The sequence below is a fragment of the Gossypium arboreum genome, chromosome 11 (assembly GCF_025698485.1).
Source record: "Gossypium arboreum isolate Shixiya-1 chromosome 11, ASM2569848v2, whole genome shotgun sequence".
In the NCBI taxonomy this organism is placed as follows: Eukaryota; Viridiplantae; Streptophyta; class Magnoliopsida; order Malvales; family Malvaceae; genus Gossypium; species Gossypium arboreum.
This window is the reverse complement of record NC_069080.1, coordinates 42,485,008-42,505,966: the sequence shown is the minus strand read 5'-3', so window position 1 is coordinate 42,505,966 and position 20,959 is coordinate 42,485,008. Positions and strand designations below refer to the sequence as shown.

Genomic DNA, 20,959 nt, shown 5'->3' with positions numbered 1-20,959 from the left:
TAGGGCTGTCACAACTCTCCCCCACTTAAGAAATTTTCGTCCCGAAAATCTTACCGTAAATAGGTTTGGGTATCGTTCTTTCATAGAGTTCTCGGTTTCCCAAGTTGCTTCTTCGATCCGTGTTTGAGCCATAACACCTTTACTAACGGAACCCTTTTGTTTCGCAACTCTTTCACTTCACGAGCTAGGATACGAATTGGTTCTTCTTCATAACTCATGTCGGATTGAATTTCAACCTCGGAGGATTAATTATGTACGAAGGATCGATCAGATCGTCAAGCATCGAAACATGAAAAACGCTAGAATCTTTTCGAGATCGGGGTAAAATCAATCTATATTCCATCGGACCAACTTGTTCGGATATTTCATGCGGCCCTATGAACCTCGGTCTCGGTTTGCCCTTCGCCAAATCGAGTATCTTTTTCCAAGGTGAAACTTTAAGAAACACTTTGTCTCCCACCGATGCTCAATATCTCTTCGCTTTAAATCGCATCGACTTCGACGATCCGATGTCGCCTTCAGACTTTCACGAATTATTTTTACTTTTGCTCAAGATCTTTAATCAAATCAACTCCAAAATTTTACTTTCACCGAGCTCGGTCCAAAACAATGGTGTACGGCATTTACGACCGTACAAAGCCTCGTAAGGAGCCATCTTAATACTTGATTGAAAACTATTGTTGTGCTTAATTCAATCAAAGGTAAATACCGCTCCCATGAACCACTAAACTCAAGGATGCAACATCTCAACATATCCTCGAGTATCCGAATTATCCGCTCGGATTGACCATCCGTCTAGGGGTGAAAAGCGGTGCTAAATGCAACTTGGTACCCAAAGCTTCTTGCAATTTCTTCCAAAATCGTGAGGTGAATCTCGGATCTCTATCCCACACAATAGAAATAGGTACCCGTGTAATCTTACAATCTGAGAAAAGTACAATTCAGCTAGTTTATCCAAAGGAATAATCCGTGCGCACGGAATAAAATGAGTCGACTTAGTCACCTATCAACAACAACCCAAATCGCATCTTTCTTATTTGTCGACAACGGCAACCCGGATACAAAATCCATCGTGACTCGATCCCATTTCCATTCGGTATCATGATTGGTCAAGTAAACTCAGAGGCACTTGATGTTCCGCTTTCACTTGTTGACATATTAAACACTTCAAACAAAATCGAAATGTCTCGCTTTATACCATGCCACCAAAATCGACGCCTCGGATCGTTGTACATTTTCGATACTCCCAGTGAATTGACATTCGGCTACAATGAGCTTCATTCAGAATTGTCGAAATAAGTTCTGAATTTCTTGGAACACACAAATGACTTCTGAACCTCAAACAATCGTCATCAGCAATTTGAAACTCTGATTCCTTATTCGAAACACATTCAACCCGTTTTGTAACCAATTCATCATCGACTTTCTGAGCTTCACGAATTTGATGAATCAACAATGGTTTGGCCTTTATTTCTGCTACTAACACATTATCGGATAGAACCGACAAATGTACATTCATTGCTCGTAAAGTAAACAGTGATTTACGACTTAAGGTATCCGCAACCACATTATCCTTTCCCGGGTGATAGTCAATGACAAGCTCATAATCTTTTAACAACTTGAGCCAACGTCTTTGTCGCAGATTCAAATCTATTTGAGTCATTAAATATTTGAGACTTTTGTGATCCGAAAATACATGGCACCTCTCACCAAATAAGTAATGTCTCCATATTTTCAAAGCGAATACGATGGCAGCTAATTCGAGATCATGGGTTGGATAATTTTTCTCATGTGGCTTCAATTGCCTCGACGCATAAGCTACAACTCGACTTTCTTGCATCAATACACAACCCAACCCAAGTAAGGATGCATCACTGTAAATGACAAACTCTTTGCCTGATTCGGGCTGCACTAGTACTGGAGCTTTAGTCAAGTAAGTTTTTAGTTAATCGAAACTTTTCTGACATTTTTCTGTCCATTCAAACCTAACATCTTTGTGAAGCAGTTTAGTCATTGGTGTGGCTATCATCGAGAAACCCTTTACAAACCGTCTATAGTAACCGGTAAGTCCCAAAAAGCTCCAAACCTCAGTAATATTTCTCGGAGGCTTCCAGTTAAGTATGGCTGAAATTTTGCTCGGATCAACTCGAATACCCCATGCAGATACCACATGACCCAAGAAGCTAACCTCTCTTAACCAGAACTCACACTTAGTGAACTTAGCATATAACTGCTTATCCCGTAAAATCTGCAAAGACTAATCCTGTGTGTTCAAAGATGATCGGTTTCATTTCTCGAATAGACCAAAATATCATCGATAAACACAACTACAAACCGATCCAAAACGGTCTCAAGATTCGATTCATCAAATCCATAAATACCGCAGGGCATTAGTGAGCCCAAACGGCATCACTAAGAACTCGAGTGACCGTATCTCTTCGAAAGCGCTTTGGGTATATCCGAATCTCGAATTCATGGCGATAATAGCCCGATCTCAAATCTATCTTTGAAAACACCGAGGCTCCTTTAGTTGATCAAACAAATCATCAATACGCTGTAACGGATATTTATTCTTTATTGTCACTTTATTCACCGACGATAGTCGATGCACAACCTCATGGTTCCGTCCTTCTTTTTCACAAACAATACTGGTGCACCCAAGGTGAGAAACTTGGTCGAGCGAAACCTCTATCCATCAACTCTTGCAATCGAGCTTTCAATTCCTTTAATTACATTGGTGCCATACAATACGGAGCTATCGAAATCGGTGTAGTACTGTACAAGTTCGATGCCAAACTCTACCTCCGAACAGTGGTAACCCCGTAATTCTTCGGAAAAAATCCGGATATTCACAAACCACTGGTACCGACTCAAGTTTCTTTCCTGATTCTTCATTATCAAGTACGTATGCAAGATACGCTTCACACCCCTTTCTCACATATTTTTGAGCTAACAACGAGGATATTATTGTTGGCAATCCATTCAAGACAGTAGACTCAACTCGGATTATCTCATTATTTGCACACCTCAAATCAATAGTCTTACTTTTGCAATTTACAACCGCATCATGTACGGTCAACCAATCCAAACCGAAAATAACATCAAATTCATCAAATGGTAAAAGCATCAAGTCGGCCGGAAAACAGGAACCTCGAATTACTAGGGGGCATTTCTTACACACCTTATCAACAAGCACATAATGACCCAAGGGATTCGACACTCTAATAACGAACTCAGTAGACTCAACGGGTAAAGTCTTACTGGATGCTAAAGTTTCACATATATAAGAATGAGTAGAACCAGGGTCAATCAAAGCAATCACATCAGTATCAAAGAGAGTGAATGTACCGGTAATAACATCAGGCGAAGAAGCATCCTCGCGTGCACGTATAGCATAAGCTCTAGCAGGAGCACGAGCCTCAGCTCTGGTGGTAACATCTCTAGATCCTCCCTGACCGCCACTAGCATTCCCCGCATTTTTAGATGGTCTACCTCGAGCAGTAGTAGTACCCGGTTTCCCACTCGATTTACATTCTGCTCGCATACGGTCTCGGGCAATCCTTGATAAAGTGGTCACCGCTCCGCACTTATAACAGAGCGATCATGGAATCTACAACTCCCGAATGCCATTTACCATAATATCGGCACTGCTCGCCTCGACGATCATTTTCAACACCGGCAACCGGTGACTCGTGTACTCACGGGGGTCGATCACGATCTCGTCTAGAAAACCCGAAGTGTCTTTAGATCGGCCTAAATCATCTCTAAATTTCTTCGATGATCTTGAAAGGGCTTCCTGAAGATCTCTTCTGAAACTTCTTTGCTCCCATATCGCCTTTTCTTTTCTCCTCATCGAGCTCTTCGGCTTTGCAAGCTTGCTCGACAAGTACCACAAATTCTCGATTTCTAAAATGCCAACATACGCTTTATATCTTCGTTCACCCATCTTCAAACGCTTGCACATTACGACTTCGAGGAAATGCATTCTCGAGCGTATCAACTAAGTCTTACAAACTTTCGCTCATAATCGATGAACCGACATGGAACCTTGTTTAAGTTCAAGAAATTCTTTCCGCTTTTGATCAATGAATCTCGGTTGATATACTTTTTCAAACTCGGTTTGAAAAACTCCCAAGTTACTTGCTTTCTAGGCACAATCAAATCAACGATTCCACCAATAGTAGGCGTAATCACGTAGCAAGGGATAGTACACTTTAGGCATTCATCGGTGTGCAAGATAGTTTATCAAGTACCGAATAGTGTTGTCTAACCAAAATTCACTTGCTCGGCATCATCGCTATCTCGTAGCTTTAAATTCAAGAGCCCGTGTTTTCGGATTCTCATCAACTGGGGCTTATTTAACCTCATCTGTCGATTCAAGGTATCGCAGTGCAGGGTTGTATTAGTCGGGAGTGGGGTTGTGGAACAGCCGTATTAGTTCGAATATACTGATTGAACCAATCATTCATCACGCTATAAAAAGCCTGTCTAGCTTTATCATTTTGATTACTAGCAATAGGTTGAGAGTCCATCGGCACTGTCCCTTGCGCGGGAGCAGGCGCTACACTCTCAACATCATCAGCTACCGTTCGGTTGGGATCGGGATCCATTACTATAAGTAAACACATTTTAAGCGTAAAATCACCACACTATCAAATAAACACATAATGGCATGTATAGCTAGACCCGAATGTATTGCGGTAGTCCTAGAATCGACTAAACCATAGCTATGATACCAATAAAATTGTAACGCCCCGTACCCGAGACCGTTTCCGGAGTCGAACACGAGGTGTTAACGGACTTAATTCATTTACTTACACAGTTCATTTTAAAATTTCCAGACAAGCTCGCTAACTGCATCACAGTTACTTTAAAAATCATATCTCGAGTTCCAAAACCTGAAAACCGATTCCGTAAATTTTTCCTGAAACTAGACTCATATGTCCATCCAAAAATTTTTTTCTAGAATTTTTGGTCAGGCCAATTAGTACAGTTTATTAGTTAAAATCTCCCCTGTTTCAGGGTTCGACTACTCTAACCTTCATGCATTATGACTTAGATATCTCCCTGTACAGAGCTTCAATACTTATTCTGTTTCTTTCTAATGAAACTAGACTAAAAAATGAATCCATACATATAAAGTATGACTTCTAATTGTCTCTGGTTAATTTATGGTAAATTTTCAAAATCAGAACAGAGGATCCAGAAAATGCCCTGGGCCTGTTTCACGAAAACTTAAACATGTCATAAAATACGGCTTATATGGTCATTTTGTTTCTTTCATATGAAAATAGACTCATCAAGATTCGATTACATAATTTATTCACTATTTAATTCCATTCCTACTATTTTTAGTGATTTTTCAAACTTACATCACTGCTGCTGTCAGCATCTATTTTAAGGTAAATTTTACCTATTTCATAATTTTCCATGAATCCATTAGTAAATTGACATACATTATTTTCAAGTATAATCACGATTAGCCATGACGTACGTAGCCCCAATAGAACCGTGATCGGCCATTCCAATGGCTAGTCTTTACCAAACATTTCCACACCACTTAATAACCAAATCATAAGACCGTAATGATATACTTCAAAATATACGAGCCATTTTCGCATGGCTATACGAATATACATTACCAAAAGATACTTAATTAACAACAAGGGTCAGCCCTATACATGCCATTATCAAAATTCAACTAAAAGAGTACCAAAAGGGCTTAGATAGTGTGGACGACTTCGATTTTGACACTCCCGAGTCCGATAGCTGACGAACAAAATCTATAAAACAGAGAATTAAAGCAACAGAATAAGCATTTTGATGCTTAGTAAGTTTTAAATAATGAAATTATTTACAACTAAAGTATAGCGTTCGTAAGACTAAATGAATGATTGCATATACGCATATTCCCACAATCATGGTTACTTCACGCTCAACCATTATATTCATGCACTCGTGATCGAACCTAACTAAAGGCCGAAGCTTGTTAATCAATTGCTTAATACTATTTAAAAGGAATCGACCTTTCCAAAGGTATATACTGAAACATACCTTATCGTTTGGATTTATGAGCGTATTAATTGAAGTTATTACAGCAAGATCGCTCATTTCCAAACCCAAGTACCTTCGGATTTAGCGGATATAGCAACTTCGCACAAATGCCTTCGGACTTAGCCCGATATAGTAACTCGCACAAATGCCTTCGGGACTTAGCCCGGATATAGTAACTCGCACAAATGCCTTGAGACTTAGCCCGGATATAGTAACTCGCACAAATGCCTTCGAGACTTAGCCCGGATATAGTCACTAGCACAAATGCCTTCGGATCTTACTCAGGTTATCATCCGAATAATCATGCACATATATCAATAAATCATGACACATCCATATTTCATTTTCATTACTAAAACTCAAACACAAGACACTTATCAACCCTTACCATTTTTGGCTCAATAGCCACATACAAAGAGTATGATTTTGATTGGCTTTATAACATGATCTCTATACACATTCGGCTACTAGTCATAAGTATAACTAATTACCCCGATATACAATTCAAGTAGGATCATTATATCACCGTTTATTTGTTATGCTTATATGTCATGACATAATCAAATCATAAACTAAGTTCCATTACTCAAAGACTTACCTCGGTATCTTGGAACGGTTGTGGGTTGATTACTCTATTGCTTTCTCTTTTCCCCGATCCAACTTTGATCCCCCTTGCCCTTGAGCTTAATATATATACAAGTAGAAGTATTAAATAGTTTTACTAATAAGGTTTACTTGTTAATCACATTCGACAATCACATATCAAACTCATTTTACTCATGTGGCCGATTATACTTGGTCATACATACATATAATTAAGTTATTTAACACCTAACTCACATAGCCATAGTGTACAAAATCTTAAGGTCCAAATATGAATACCCCCAAGTTCTCATGACTTAACCCCTATCCACATTTTGCCGAAAATCCTTTGAATTTCTACTAGTACACACACATATAATCAATTTGGAGACTCTATTAACCGAACATACATCCGGCAATAGTCTATAGCTCTCTCGGCCACTCATTTCACAACTTAACAAAGCTTCAATTCGAAATCATTAGCGAGTATCAATTAACTTAAGCTACCTTTAAACTTTTACTTATCACCTCATGCCAAACCATCAAAATGAACTAATTATAATTATATAAGTACTACCAAAACTGAAACCTATGCATAATATTATTTCTTATGCCCAAACCAAAGACCACATTCGGCAACTCATCCACCATTCTACCAAGCACAACCGATTACCTATTCTCTTCTTAAATCTAAATTCGGCACCTCCAAACAAAATGAGTTATGAATCTCAATTTTCATGCTAACATAACCAGCAACTTAACACATCCACATATCTAACATGCTAATAGCATCAAGGCATCAACTAAAATTTTTAAGCTTCTTAGCCGAATCCTAAATCTCCAACAACCCCAAATCCAACCATGAGTTAGATAGAATTTAGACTAATCATCCAAGGGATGTATAAACTTCCAAAAGTAACATTGAACATACCTTAATCTAGAGAACGACCTTGGCCGAATTTTTCTTCATCTTCTTCCTCTAGTTACGGTAATGGAGGAGCAACCTAAGCTAACTTTGGTTTCTCCTCCTACTAACCACTATTATTTTATTACCCATATCCTTTATTTTATTATTTTTAACACAAAATGTTAACATAACATATTTATAATATGTTTTAACCCATAGCATGGCGGCCACCATCTAGATTTTGGCTAATTTGACATGCAAGTACAAGCATTTTCTAACATGCTTTAATAGGCCACTTTAACATTTGCCTAGCACATTTCTAAATTTTCTCACACAAGTCCTATTTGAGAAATTTCACATACTATATACGAAATTTAAGCATGAAATTTTCACATGTGCATGTTCATATATAATAAGCATTAAATATGACTGTTAATTATTTTCTTATGGCTCGGTTTCGTGGTCCCGAAACTACTTTCTGACTATGGTCAATTTAGGGCTGTCACAAGGGGCGTGTGGCACGACCCTGTACACAATTCAGATTGTTACACGTGGTCGAACAAGGCTTATATCATGGGCGTGTCCCAGGGTCACACGGGCGTGCCCCTTGGACCACACGGGCGTGTGAGCCCTGAACTTTGGAAAATTTATGAATTTTCGCGAAAAATTCTTAGAGGTTTTGATTAAGTCCCAACTCGATTCTAACACTCGTATTGGGCCTCGAAGGCCCAATTAAGGGACGATTTGAATGATCTCGGTAAATGAATAGCAATTTACATAAATTATTTGTAAAATGTTCTGAAAGTTTTGGTAATGATTCGAAACCCTGTTCTGACGATGGATACGGGTTAGGGGTGTTACAGAGTGGAATATGAGTCTTTACCTTATGTCTGTTTTTGTTGTAGACTTTTTGTCCATAGTATAGACTCGTGCCCGAGTGATTGGTTTTCAACACCAATGGAGGAAACGCCTACGAATGAGCTAGTGTAAAAAACCCAAAACTTGCAGCAGAGGGTGGAGGAAGAGAGCTACAGACCTTTGATGTTAGTGGAATGCTGCCCACAGTAGAAAGTAAGAACAATGGTAGACAAGGTAACCAAAAATCATGGCAATAATAGTGGAGGTTCTCGATTTGATGTGCTTGTCGAGAATCAGGGAGAGGCGAATTTGGAGGAGATTAATGCAGATAAGGATTTGGATAATGAGAAGGGTAAGGAAAAAGATTTGGATAATGAGAAGGGTAAGGAAAATGAATATAGAAGTGGAAGGGTAGCTAAATGATCGGGTTCCCAAAAGAAGACAAATATTAAAGCTAAAGGGAAAGGGGTTGTAATGTCAAATGGGCCAAGATTGGCTCCAAGGGTTTTAAAGCCAGTTAATAACATGATGGGTTCTTCATCAGGGAGTAGGTTAAAACCATTTGATAATGGTGCAAAAATGGGCCTTAAAGATGATGCTAACCCATTTTTTTGGTTCAACTTGTTTAGATTATGGTGTGTCTAGATATCAACAAAAGAAAGGCTGTCAAGTTGGTTTAGTCACGGAACAATGCTCCAGTCCTTGAAAGTGAAATCACTTCTTTCAAAATTGGGGAATGCAACATAGATGACAAGAATACAGGTCAACGACCGACGAGATTGAAGGAAAGCCAGCACATACGACCATCAGATATAGAATTGGAGATTTGAAAGTAGCCTTCGGTGGAGGCAACGGTGGCTATGAAAAAAATAATTGAAGGCATTGAAAGGGAATCAGGTATGAGAGACACACTTGATGTAGAATCCATGGATGTGGAGATTTTTGGAGATGGGGAAGGTCTCAATGTTGAACCAAGCTATTGATTAGGGACCTCAATTTGTATTTCTTTCACAATTATTTATCTTTAATAAATTTGCAACTTGTTTTTTGGAATTGTTAGGGCATGGACCATTCAAGATTTTTGAATGCAACAAGAAATTTTTCGGTCAAGGACTTGCAATGAATCAATTTGGGATTAATTTTGTTTTAATGGAAGTCAGATTTAAAAGAAAAGAAAAGATAACAAGATAGAAAAATCGATAAGTGGTTTTAGTTTTTTAATTTTTTAAAATAATATATTTTTATTTATAAAATATTTATAATTTTAATATATATTTTTAGTTTTTTTATTTTATTAAAAAAATAAAATTATGACATTATTATAATGTCATTATTAACATGTGGGTTAATACCAATGCGCCACGTACCCCAAACTTAACATCGTTACCAAAAAGTATCGGAAGCTTTGACAGAATGAAAATTTGGGTACCAACTTCAGAAAAAAAAAATGTAAGTACCAATTTAAAAGAAAGTGACAATTGCAAAGGCTAAATGAGTATTTAAGCTTTGCAAATAAACAATGTATTTTTGGGAATCTGTTTTCAAATATAAATTTTAAAATGTTAGTTGAATCTTTCTTTGATAGAGTTTAGGAATTTATTACAAGGAGAATGTTGAAGACAGTCATTGTCAAGCTCTTAGGTCGGAGAATTACTTTCAATGCTTTGTTGAATAAAGTCACTCTACCATGGAAGACTACAAAATCCTTCCAAATTATGGATCTTGAGAATGACTATTATCTGATTGTTTCAATGATGAGGATGGCTATAATGACATTCTGACCAAGGGACTAAGGGTGATTTTTAGACAGTATTTGACAGTGAGACCATGGTCACCAGGATTTTTGGCTGAGCAGAATGAGATTGACACCCAAGTTGTATGGGTTCGGTTGCCTGGGTTATCAGAGGGATACTACACAAGTTTTATTTTGAAGGTTATTGGGTAAGTGATTGATTCGATGATCAAGATTAATGGAAACACAGTCCATGCTAAAATAGGGCGATTTGCCCATATGGCTATTTATGTAGACCTTAAAAAGCCTTTAGTGTCAAAAATAAAGATTAATGGACGAAAACAGAGAGTGGAATATGAGTCTTTACCTAATGTCTATTTTCGTTGTGGACTTTATGGCCACAGTTAGAGGTGTACATAGGCCGAGCTAGGCTGGACTCAACTAAAAATTCAGGCTCGTTTGTTAGCTCAAAAAATGGGTCTAAAATTTTGTCCAATCCCGACCCGGATGAAAATGCTAAAACTTGGCCCGACCCGGCCCGCCCATATTAATTTTATATTATTTTTATATAATTCTAAAATATATATAATATATTAAAATACTAACAACATCAAAATAAATATTTTCCAACAAATTGAAAATAAATTTTAAAAATACGATACTTAAATAACACTAAGATAGATGGAACTTAACAAGAAAATGTCTCTAAAATAATAATAAAATTAACAAATGTATTAAAAATAATAAAAAAATTAACAATAAAATAAGTTTTATATAATATCCAAACAATAACAACAAATAGTAGCAACATAATAGTAAAATGGTAGCAAAAGAGGGAGAAAACAACAAGAAAATAATATTAAAAAAGTATATTTTTTTGTCCTTTAGTGAATTCGGCCCGGGCCTTGCCAAAAATGCCTTACCCGAGGCTCGGCTCATTTTTTAAATGGGCCCTATTGTTTGTCCAAACCCGTTTTTCGGACCTATATTTTTGCCCAAACCCTCCCATATTTCGGAGGTGTAGCCACAGTATAAACTCGTGCCTGAATGATTGGTTTTCAACACCAATAGGGGAAATGTTCACGAATGAGCTAATGTCAAAAACCCAATACTTGTAGCGGAGGGTGGAGGAAGAGAGCTACGAACCTTGAATGTTAGTGGAACATCGCGCACAATGGAAAGTAAGAACAATGGTGGACAAGGTAACCAAAAATCATAGGAATAATGGTGGAAGTTCTCGATTTGATGTGCTTGTCGAGAATTAGGGAGAGGCGAATTTGGATAAGATTAATGCAGAGAAAGATTTGGATGATGATAAGGGTGAGGAAAGTGAATATAGAAGTGGAAGGGTAACTAAAAGATCAAGTTTCCAGAAGAAGACAAACATTAAAGCTAAAGGGAAAGGGGTTGTATTGTCAAATGAGCCAAGATTGGCCCCAAGGGTTTTAAAGCCAATTAATAACATGATGGGTTCTTCATCAAGGACTGGGTTAAAACCATTTGATAATGGTGCGAAAATGGGGCTTAAAGATGATGCTAACCCATTTTTTGGTTCAACCTGTTCAGATTATAGGGCCCTAGATATCAACAAAAGAAAGGCTGTCAAGTTGGTTTAGTCATGGAACATTGCTCCAATCCTTGAAAGTGAAATCGATTCTTTCAAAATTGGGGAACGCAGCATGGATGACAAGAATACAGGTCAACGACCGACCAGATTAAAGGAAATCCAACACACACGACCACCAGATATGTAATTGGAGATTTGAAAGTAGCCCTCAGTGGAGGTAACGATGGATATGAAGAAAATAGTTGAAGGCATTGAAAGGGAATCAGGTATGAGAGATTCACTTGATGTAGAATCCATGGCTGTGGAGATTTTTGGAGATGGGGAAGGTCTCAATGTTGAACCAAGCTACTGATTAGGGACCTCGATTTGTATTTCTTTCACAATTATTTATCTTTAATAAATTTGCAAATTGTTTTTTGGAATTGTTAGGGCATTGACCATCCAAGATTTCATAACTTTTTTAAAGAATATAAAAAGGAATTTTCCCTAGATTTAATTAGTTTGTTTGTGATAATGCTCTAGAATAACATATTTTTATGTATTAATCATGTGTTTATTCTGAGCTTGATCCTACTAATTTGAGCTATTTCTGTCTTTTTATCGATTAGGGACTGATTTGGAGGCAAAAGTAAAATTAAGGGACAAAAGTGCGAATTTGGAGACACAATGGGCTGATATGCGACACAGGAAAAAGATTGTGCCAAAAGTGCGAGCATGGAAGACACAAGGACTAAAAACGCAAAAAGAAGAGATTTTATTTTATAAGACTCCATTTTATTTATATTAGGATAATTAATATTAAGATAATTATTAGAATTATTTAATTTTAGGATTTTATTTTAATTATCTTTAATTATCTTTAATTAAATGTATTTATCTTTTTAGAATTTAAGTTAAATTAGACTATCTCCTTAGCATTATAAATAAGGGGTGAAGTGACTCTATTTGGGGTTCATCTTTTCCTGTAAACACTCTCCCCCTGAAAGTCTAGGCTTTTGTTTCTTCATATTTTCTTTCAATAAAATTCCCTTTTCCCTTTTTATATTTATTTCTTTTTCCACCATTATCATGAGCCACTAAAACCTATCTAGCCGAAAGTTGTCAATATTCCCCAAAAAGGGGTTCTTGAGGCCTAGAATCGTACTTAGCTTTCTCGCCAAGTATTCATCGTTTCTCCGCACTACGGGCTGACGCTTTCGTCCATAGCCCTTAAGAAGTAAGCTTTTCAGCATATGCAAAGGCGGTCGCTTTGTACGTTTTGGAAGGATTGCATAGTCGGTTCGTTAACTTACTGCGTTAGAGGTTGGTGAGCCAAAGAGACGAAATGGCGTGGGATTCGCCATTGAGAAGCATTGATCTAGCATAGATTACTGGCTAGAGTCAGGTTCCCTAAAAATCATAACTCTAATCGTTAGAGCTGGTGGTTGTAGGCGTCCTCTTCCACTATAACTGGCTTACTTGAGTTGAGAAGGGTCATTTAAAAGCCGAGGATCGAACCCAAGGTGGAATGAGACAACTGGAGGCTGGAATCTACCAATAAGAATTTCTTTTCCTTCAACTCTCTCTATTATTTTTATTATTTTCGTAATCACAATTTTAGTCAACTTTAGATTCTGTTTTTTATTTTTTCCAAATCAAATCTTTAATTACATTATTTTTATTTTTTTCATCACTTGAGGTTTTCTTGGGCACGATTCTGCCCAGGATTTCAAGAAACAAGCATTTGTATAATCTGATCCCTGAGGAGTCGACCCTACTTCCCATTTACTATTCTTTTTCATTATTTTACAGGGAATAGGATATTTTTGGTGTTCTCAACAACCGCATCAGTTTGAAACTCGTGTAAGTGGTCAAAGAGGATGGGATAATTGGCAAGTTAGGTTACCAAAATTCGTTTAGATTTGAAATGAGTGTCATTTTCGGAGGAATTTGGTTAATCTGGAATAGGAATGTTGACATTGAGATTCTGTATTTGCATCCTCAAGTGATCCACATAAGGGTCTGTAGTATGTGAATGAATTATACTTTCTTGGTTTTAGCGATTTATGCTAGCCTTCAATATGCTAAAAGATGTAACTTGTAGAAAGTTTTGGATTTACTTACAATGAATGTTAATGAGCCTTGGATAATAGGGGGAGAATTTAATGCAATTTTGTACAACTCGGGTGGAAATGAGGTGCTAATAGAGTGGGCTATAGTTATAAGCTTTTTAACGAGTTTGTGTTCAAAAATGGACTTTGAGATATGGGGTTTTCTAGTCCACAATTTACATAGAGTAGGGGAAATTTATTTCAGAGACTTGATAGAGTCTTATGCAACACATGGTGGAATAATATAGCTTTATATTATTTTTTTCGGCATCTTCATAGGTTAAAATTAGACCATTGACAGTTGTTGGTTTTACCAAACAATGCTCCTTATAACTCTGATCGTTAACCTTTTTGATTTTTTTCAAGCTGGTTAATTCATTTAGAGTTTAAAGATTTGGTTTGCACTCATCGGAAAAGGAATCTTACGATAGCTTCAAGCCTAGAACAGTTTAAGTTAGTGGTTCAATTTTAGAATATAAAGGTTTATTGTAACATTTTCATTAGAAAGAAAGTGTTGATTATGGAACTCAAATGTGTTCAGAGGATAGTGGAGTTTCTTCAATCGACCCGTTTGAATGTGAGGGAGGCTGGGCTTTAAAGGGAAATTAATGATCTGTTGAAACATGAGGAGAACATTTGGTTTCAAAAATCTCGGGCTGAATGACTTATGAATATAGATAGGAATACTAAGTACTTCCATAGGTGTATGATAGCTAGGAGAAATCTTAACAGGGTTGATGGGCTGATAGTTGGTGATGGAGGTTGGTGTTTTGATTATGAAATCCTACAACAACATTTTAACTTTTTCCAAGAACTCTACATGGCTGGAACTCAAGTAACGGGAAATATTCCATGTTGGGGCATAATCCTTACAATATCAGAATATAACTGATATTTTATTATTGATGGTGCCTACCGATGAGGAAATTCATAGAGCTGTGTTTAGTATGATGGGTTTCATGCAAAATTCTACTAGTCATATTGAGAAATTATTGGGGAGTTTGTTTTTTCATTAGTTCAGAGGGTTCTTGGGGGGCAGAGACTAGATCTTAATATCAACTAGACTTTTTTTGTTTTGATCCCAAAAGTTTCAGGGCCTAAGAATCTTTCCCAATTTCATCAGATTAGCTCATGCATGGTTTTATACAAGATCATCACCAAAACTATTGTTAATAAACTTAGACTAATTATTGCAGACATTGTTAAACAAAACCAGGCAAGTTTCATAGCAGGAAGGAATATTTCAGAGAATATTATTGTGGCACAATAGGCTGTTCATACAATGAAGACAAGCAAAGAGAAGAACTACTGGATGACTTTAAAAGTTGACTTGGAAAGAGCCTATGATTGCATCTGTTGGGATTTTTTGGAAGAGACCTTGGTAAATGTAGGATTCATTTTAGAACTAGTGAATGTGATTATGAATTGTGTATCTTCTTCGACTTTGTAGGTCCTTTGGAATGAGGAAGCTTCTGATCCTTTTTATCCTTTCTGGGAAATATGACAAGGGTATCCTCTTTCACCTTTTTTGTTCTTGTTATGCATGGAACGGGTTGGCCATGTGATTGAAAAGGTTGTTGAAAGGAAGACATGGAGTTCGCCACTTTTATTGAGACGAGGTCCAACTCTTTCTCATCTCTTTTTTGCTTACGTTTTAATTTTGTTTTGTAAGGAAGAAATGGGTGAGGTTGAATATGTCAATACGATCATTAGTACTTTCTACAACTTCTTTGGATAGAAGGCCAATAGGAATAAAACTTAGATATTCTTTTCAACTAATATGACGGAGGAGGTAACTTGAGCAATTTGTGGAGATCTCGGAGTCTTAAGGGTGAATGATCTTGGAAAATATCTTGGCATGTCGATTTTCCATCAGAGGGTCATGTTTGATACCTTTGCCTTTGTGATTGATAAGATTTGGTGTAAGCTCAGTGGATAGAAATAAAAAAACCTCTCGTTGGCAGGAAGTATCATGTTTGCTAAATCTGTCCTCTTAGTCATACCAAAATATTTCATTTGCACGACTCGTTTACCTTTTTCTATCTGTAGGAATATTGAGAAGATCATTCAAGGTTTTATTTGGGGTTCTAGTGAGGAATCACAGAAACCTGCTTTGTTGAATTGGACTATTTACTGCAAGCCTTTGGATAATAGGTGGCTTGGATTGAGGAGCTTTGCTGATCAGAATAGAGTTTTCCTATTAAAGGTTAGTTTCAACATTATCACTAATCTGGAAGCCTTATGGGTGAGAGTGTTGAGGAATAAATATAATGCTCATGGGTTGATGCCACAGTTGATTTCAAGAAATTGTTGTTCATTCATTTGGAAGTCCATCATGAAAGTTTGGCCAGAGGCTATTGATAATAGTTTCTAGTCGATTAGAGATGGTCGTTTGGTGAACTTTTGGAATGATGTATGACCTAGACAACTTGGACCACTTCGATGTTTCGTTGCAGGACCTCGTCAACCTGATGAAATTCTCAAAGTGTATGATATGATGGACATTTTTGGTAGGTGGGATTGGACACGACTTAACCTAATTTTGCTTAACCATGTTCTACTTCAAATTGCAACTATATTACCCCTTTTTCTGGATGTACGGGCTGACTAAATTGAGTGGAAATGGTTAGCTAGAGACTGTTTTTCCTCTGTTGAAACTTATAAGAACATGGCGACTTTGGGAATGTCGATTCGTCCTTGAATTGTGATTTGGTTTGGAAGTGTAAGGCTTTGCAATGTGCGTGTTTTTATTTGGCTGCTTTGGAAGAATCAATTAGTTTTAGATAGGGAATGGTTCGTTGGCACATGTCTAACGAAGGACATTGTACTCGATGTGGAAATTGTAACACTTTATACCTGCCATCTATGCTGGGTCGGAGTACGAGGCATTACCTAACTTTATCTTTGTTCTTTTACTAGCTTCTCAGCCTTGCATGCTCTCTCGACGAGTACTACAAATTCTCTTATCTCTAAGATGTCAACAAACACTCGGATGTCTTCATTAAGTCCATCCTCAAACCTCTTACATATGGTAGCTTCAGTGGATACGCATTCTCGTGCATATTTGCTAAGTTTAACGAACTCGCGTTCATACTCCGTCACAGTCTTATTACCTTGCTTCAACTCTAAAAATTCCTTCCTTTTTTGATCCATGAACCTCTGGCTAATATACTTTTTTCGAAACTCTTCTTGGAAAAATTCCCAAGTTACTCTTTCTCTCGGTACCACGGACACAAGAGTATTCCACCATTGATATGCCGAATCCCGTAAAAGTGACACCGCACCCTTCACGCATTCTTTAGGTGTGCATGATAATTCATCAAATACCTTGATGGCATTTTCTACTCAAAATTCTGCTCTCTCCGGATCATCATCTATGCTAGCCCAAAATTCCTTGGCCCCTTGTTTCCAGATCTTATCTACCGGACGCTTCTCTCTTCTAAACATGTTCGCGCCTTGCGGAGCTACTGTGGCATACTGAGGAATCGGGGGAGGTAGGGTGTTCAGGTTCGCATGAATGAACTCCGTGTACCAAGCATCCATATTCCGGAGGCAGGCTTCTCTAGCACCTCCTCTTTGGCCCATAGTCTTGGGCTTACTCTCAACCGATGTGGTCCATTCGACAGGAGCCGGCGCATTACTTTCCACGTCATCTGCCGTGGCTCTATCAGGATCCATTTACTATATAAAAACATAATTTATAATCGTCAGAATTCATCACACTATCAATGTACAATTATGGCATGTATATTTAGACTCGTACTCTTCCTAAGTTAGTCCTAGAACCGACTAAACCATAGCTCTGATACCACTAAATATAACACCCTATACCCATAACCCACGCTTGGTCAGAGTACGAGGCATTACCTAACTTTATCTCATGCATACAAACAGCCTCAAATCACCGAGACTTAGTCTATATTAAAACTTTTTCAATTTCTACTTTAAACTTCTTATTATGGACCTACGAGCCCTAAATCAACCGTTAAAAACTATTTGGAACTATTCTGGGTCCTTAAACCAACTTTAAGAAATTTACCTTAAAATAAGGCACACACCCGTGTGGAAGGGTAACACGCCCGTGTTATCATTTCGACATGGTCGTACTGGTGGTTAGTATGGCTCACACAGCCGAAGCACCCTGGGACACGCTCGTGTCCCACACCCGTGTGGAATTAAATTCTAATTCTCACCTACAGGGGTTTTCACAAAGCCAGACACACGTCCGTGTCAATGTTCCGTGTCCCTCACACGACCACGACACGCTCGTGTCTTAACCCGTGTGCAAAAACCTGGGTATTCTATTTCTGACGTCAGCATTCCTAAATTATTACACGGCCAAGGCACACGCCCGTGTACTAGGCCGTGTCCTCCACACGGTTGAGACACATGGCCGTGTCTCTGCTCGTGTGTTTATTATCATGCATACTGACTTGAAATTTTTACGTGCAGGGGTCACATGGTTGGACCATACGCCCATAGGGCTAACCGTGTGTCACACACGGCCTAGACACATGCCCGTGTGTCTACCCGTGTGGATAATATAAGGCTATTTACCAAACCTCATTGCCACCCTTGCATGCCTATTTTCACGCAAATACCAGCCCATACCAAAACAAGCATAATTTCCAAAATCAAATCAGCCACAATAGACATTCATTCGACCATGTAGATACAACTTTCATAAACTCAAAATAACTATTAGTCATCATTCATGGCTTAATACTAAGTATGAGATCTATCCCAAGCCAACACATTTGGCCAAATTTCCAAGACTCAAAATAATAAGTTCTAGTCCTATACATGCCATATTCAAAAATATAAATCCAACTATACCGAATGTTTCGGCTGATAGTGTGATCGATATCTTTGACTTCTGATGATCCTTGAGCTAGTTAGGCGGCACTGAAAGAAATGGAAAGGAAAAGAGAGTAAGCATAAAGCTTAGTAAGTTGCATATAAATAAATGTAAAATAATAAGTCTACAATTTACCAACAACTTATGATACCAAAGTGGGCATAAGCATGACTTACTCTTTACTTCATACAAATCACATAGCATATATAATGAGTTCACATCTTATACATATGTATCACTTAGGTACCTGTAATACTCACAATATGGTTATACTTTTCTCATTAACTTAAATTTATAACTCTCATCGTTGAACCATTCGGAACACCACCGAATATTCCATAGGCCTCAATCATGGGTAAAGTGCCTATGCCTTGTCCCAGACATGGTCTTACACTGGCTATCATCTTCGAGGCCAATGCCATGTCCCAGACATGATCTTACACTACCTCTCACATATCCGTGCCGATTCCATGTCCCAAATATGGTCTTACACTGACACATCTCGTAGTCGATTCATGTCCCAGACATGTCTTATACTGGCTTACGTCCCGAGGCTGATTCATGTCCCAGACATGTCTTACACTAGCACTCGTCTCAATACTGATGGCATGTGCTAGACATGGTCTTACACTGGCTCTCATAATGTGACCGGTGCATGTCCCAGACATGTCTTACACTAGCTCACACAAATGACCCAAGTGATACGGCATGAGTATCCGGTTTACTTCCTAAAGTCCCAATGGGAATTCTACTAACTCAATGATCATTACACATTCTCAATCTTGAAATCTAGCAATTCATGCCATATCTATTCAATGAAAATTTAAATATGGATAGTAGCAATGTAGTTATATTATTTATATACAACTTACCTAAGATTTCAAAAAATAGCGACTATACGGTTTAGTCGATTTGCTTGGCTTTCCTCTAGTCTTGGTTCGAATTTGACAATTCTTAATCTATATTAGAAAAATACACTCATTTAATCACTAATTACAATTAGGCAATTGAAAATTCATATTTTTAGTAAAATGACCATTTTGCCCATCGACTTTGGCAAAATGACCATTTTACCCTTATACCTGAAAATCAATTTTTATCGAATTTCTTCACCTCTTAAGCTTAGCTGAACTCTTTTTACTCTTATAGCAACCTAAAATTCCCACTATTTCACACACATATCACTTATTTTACAACTTATACAAAATAGTCCCTTTAGGTGTTTTCATGCTAACATCTTTCACAAAAGTTGTTTATAAGACAACCAAGATTCATTTTCTTCCATAAAAACTCAGCAAACAACACAAATTCTTTCATGGAAAAACCCTAAACTCTTGATCATTTTGCAAGATAGCACCTTCATTTGAAAACTCATGCTTCAAGGGTCTCAAAAGTACAAAAATATTTTAGAAAAGCCATTAGGATCACTTACTTGTGAGTGCTTCAAGTTGCTGCAAATTTTTTAAGCTTAAAACCCCAACAATGGCTGATAATTTCAGTTAAGAAGAAATGGGAAATATGGTGATATCATTTCCTTTTTCTATTTTCTATTTTCTGTTTTACTCAAAATTACTCACATAATCCCACCAAAAATTTAAATTTTTGACCACACATGTCTCCTATGGCCGGCCACCCTATTTCTAGGGCTCTAATTTCCCTTTAAAGGCCCCCAATTTAGGTTCTCTAGCTATTTAACTCCTTTAGCTGTCAATTTAGGAGTTTTACACTTTATGCAATTTAGTCTTTTTTCACAATCGGGCTCATAAACGTCAAAATTAACTTATCAAAATTTTCATGTACTAATATAAACATGCTATGACTCCAAAATAAAAATAAAATAATTTCTCGAACTTCGTATTTCTGGTCGCAAGACTACTATCTGACTAGGCCCTAAATCGGGCCGTTACAGAAACCCTTTTGAGTCAAGTTTACATGCAATTCGAGATTGAGATTTCTCTAAAGTAGTTCGATAAGTGGTGGTTTTGAGGGCTACTAGGAGCATTTTTTTCAGCCAATCTAAATGAATGGCTAAATTAAAACTTGACAACCCATACGGGCTACTTGTTTAGGGAGTAGGAATGGCTGACTTTGTTTGCAATTATGTATTGGTTGTTGTGGAAAAGTCGCAACAACTTCATATTTAACAATAGTCATAACAATATTGATGTCATTTTTTGTACAGGTAAAAGGTGGGCTACAAGCATTATGGACTGTAAATCTTGTGACCTATTTTGCATACAGAAGGTGTTCGATACATTTTGGATACCACCAGAGAGACGGTGAGTTAAGCTTAATACTGATGGTGGAGTTT

The 20,959-nt window shown here is 37.6% G+C and overlaps 1 long non-coding RNA gene across 1 annotated transcript; it reads left to right on the top strand.

Annotated features, from left to right (window-relative positions):
- Positions 1-11,560: 11,560 nt before the first annotated feature.
- Positions 11,561-12,340, top strand: LOC128283493 (uncharacterized). Its single transcript, XR_008273853.1, has 2 exons — positions 11,561-11,966; positions 12,309-12,340. It is a non-coding gene; the product is annotated as an uncharacterized LOC128283493 (long non-coding RNA).
- The last annotated feature ends 8,619 nt before the right edge of the window (positions 12,341-20,959 follow it).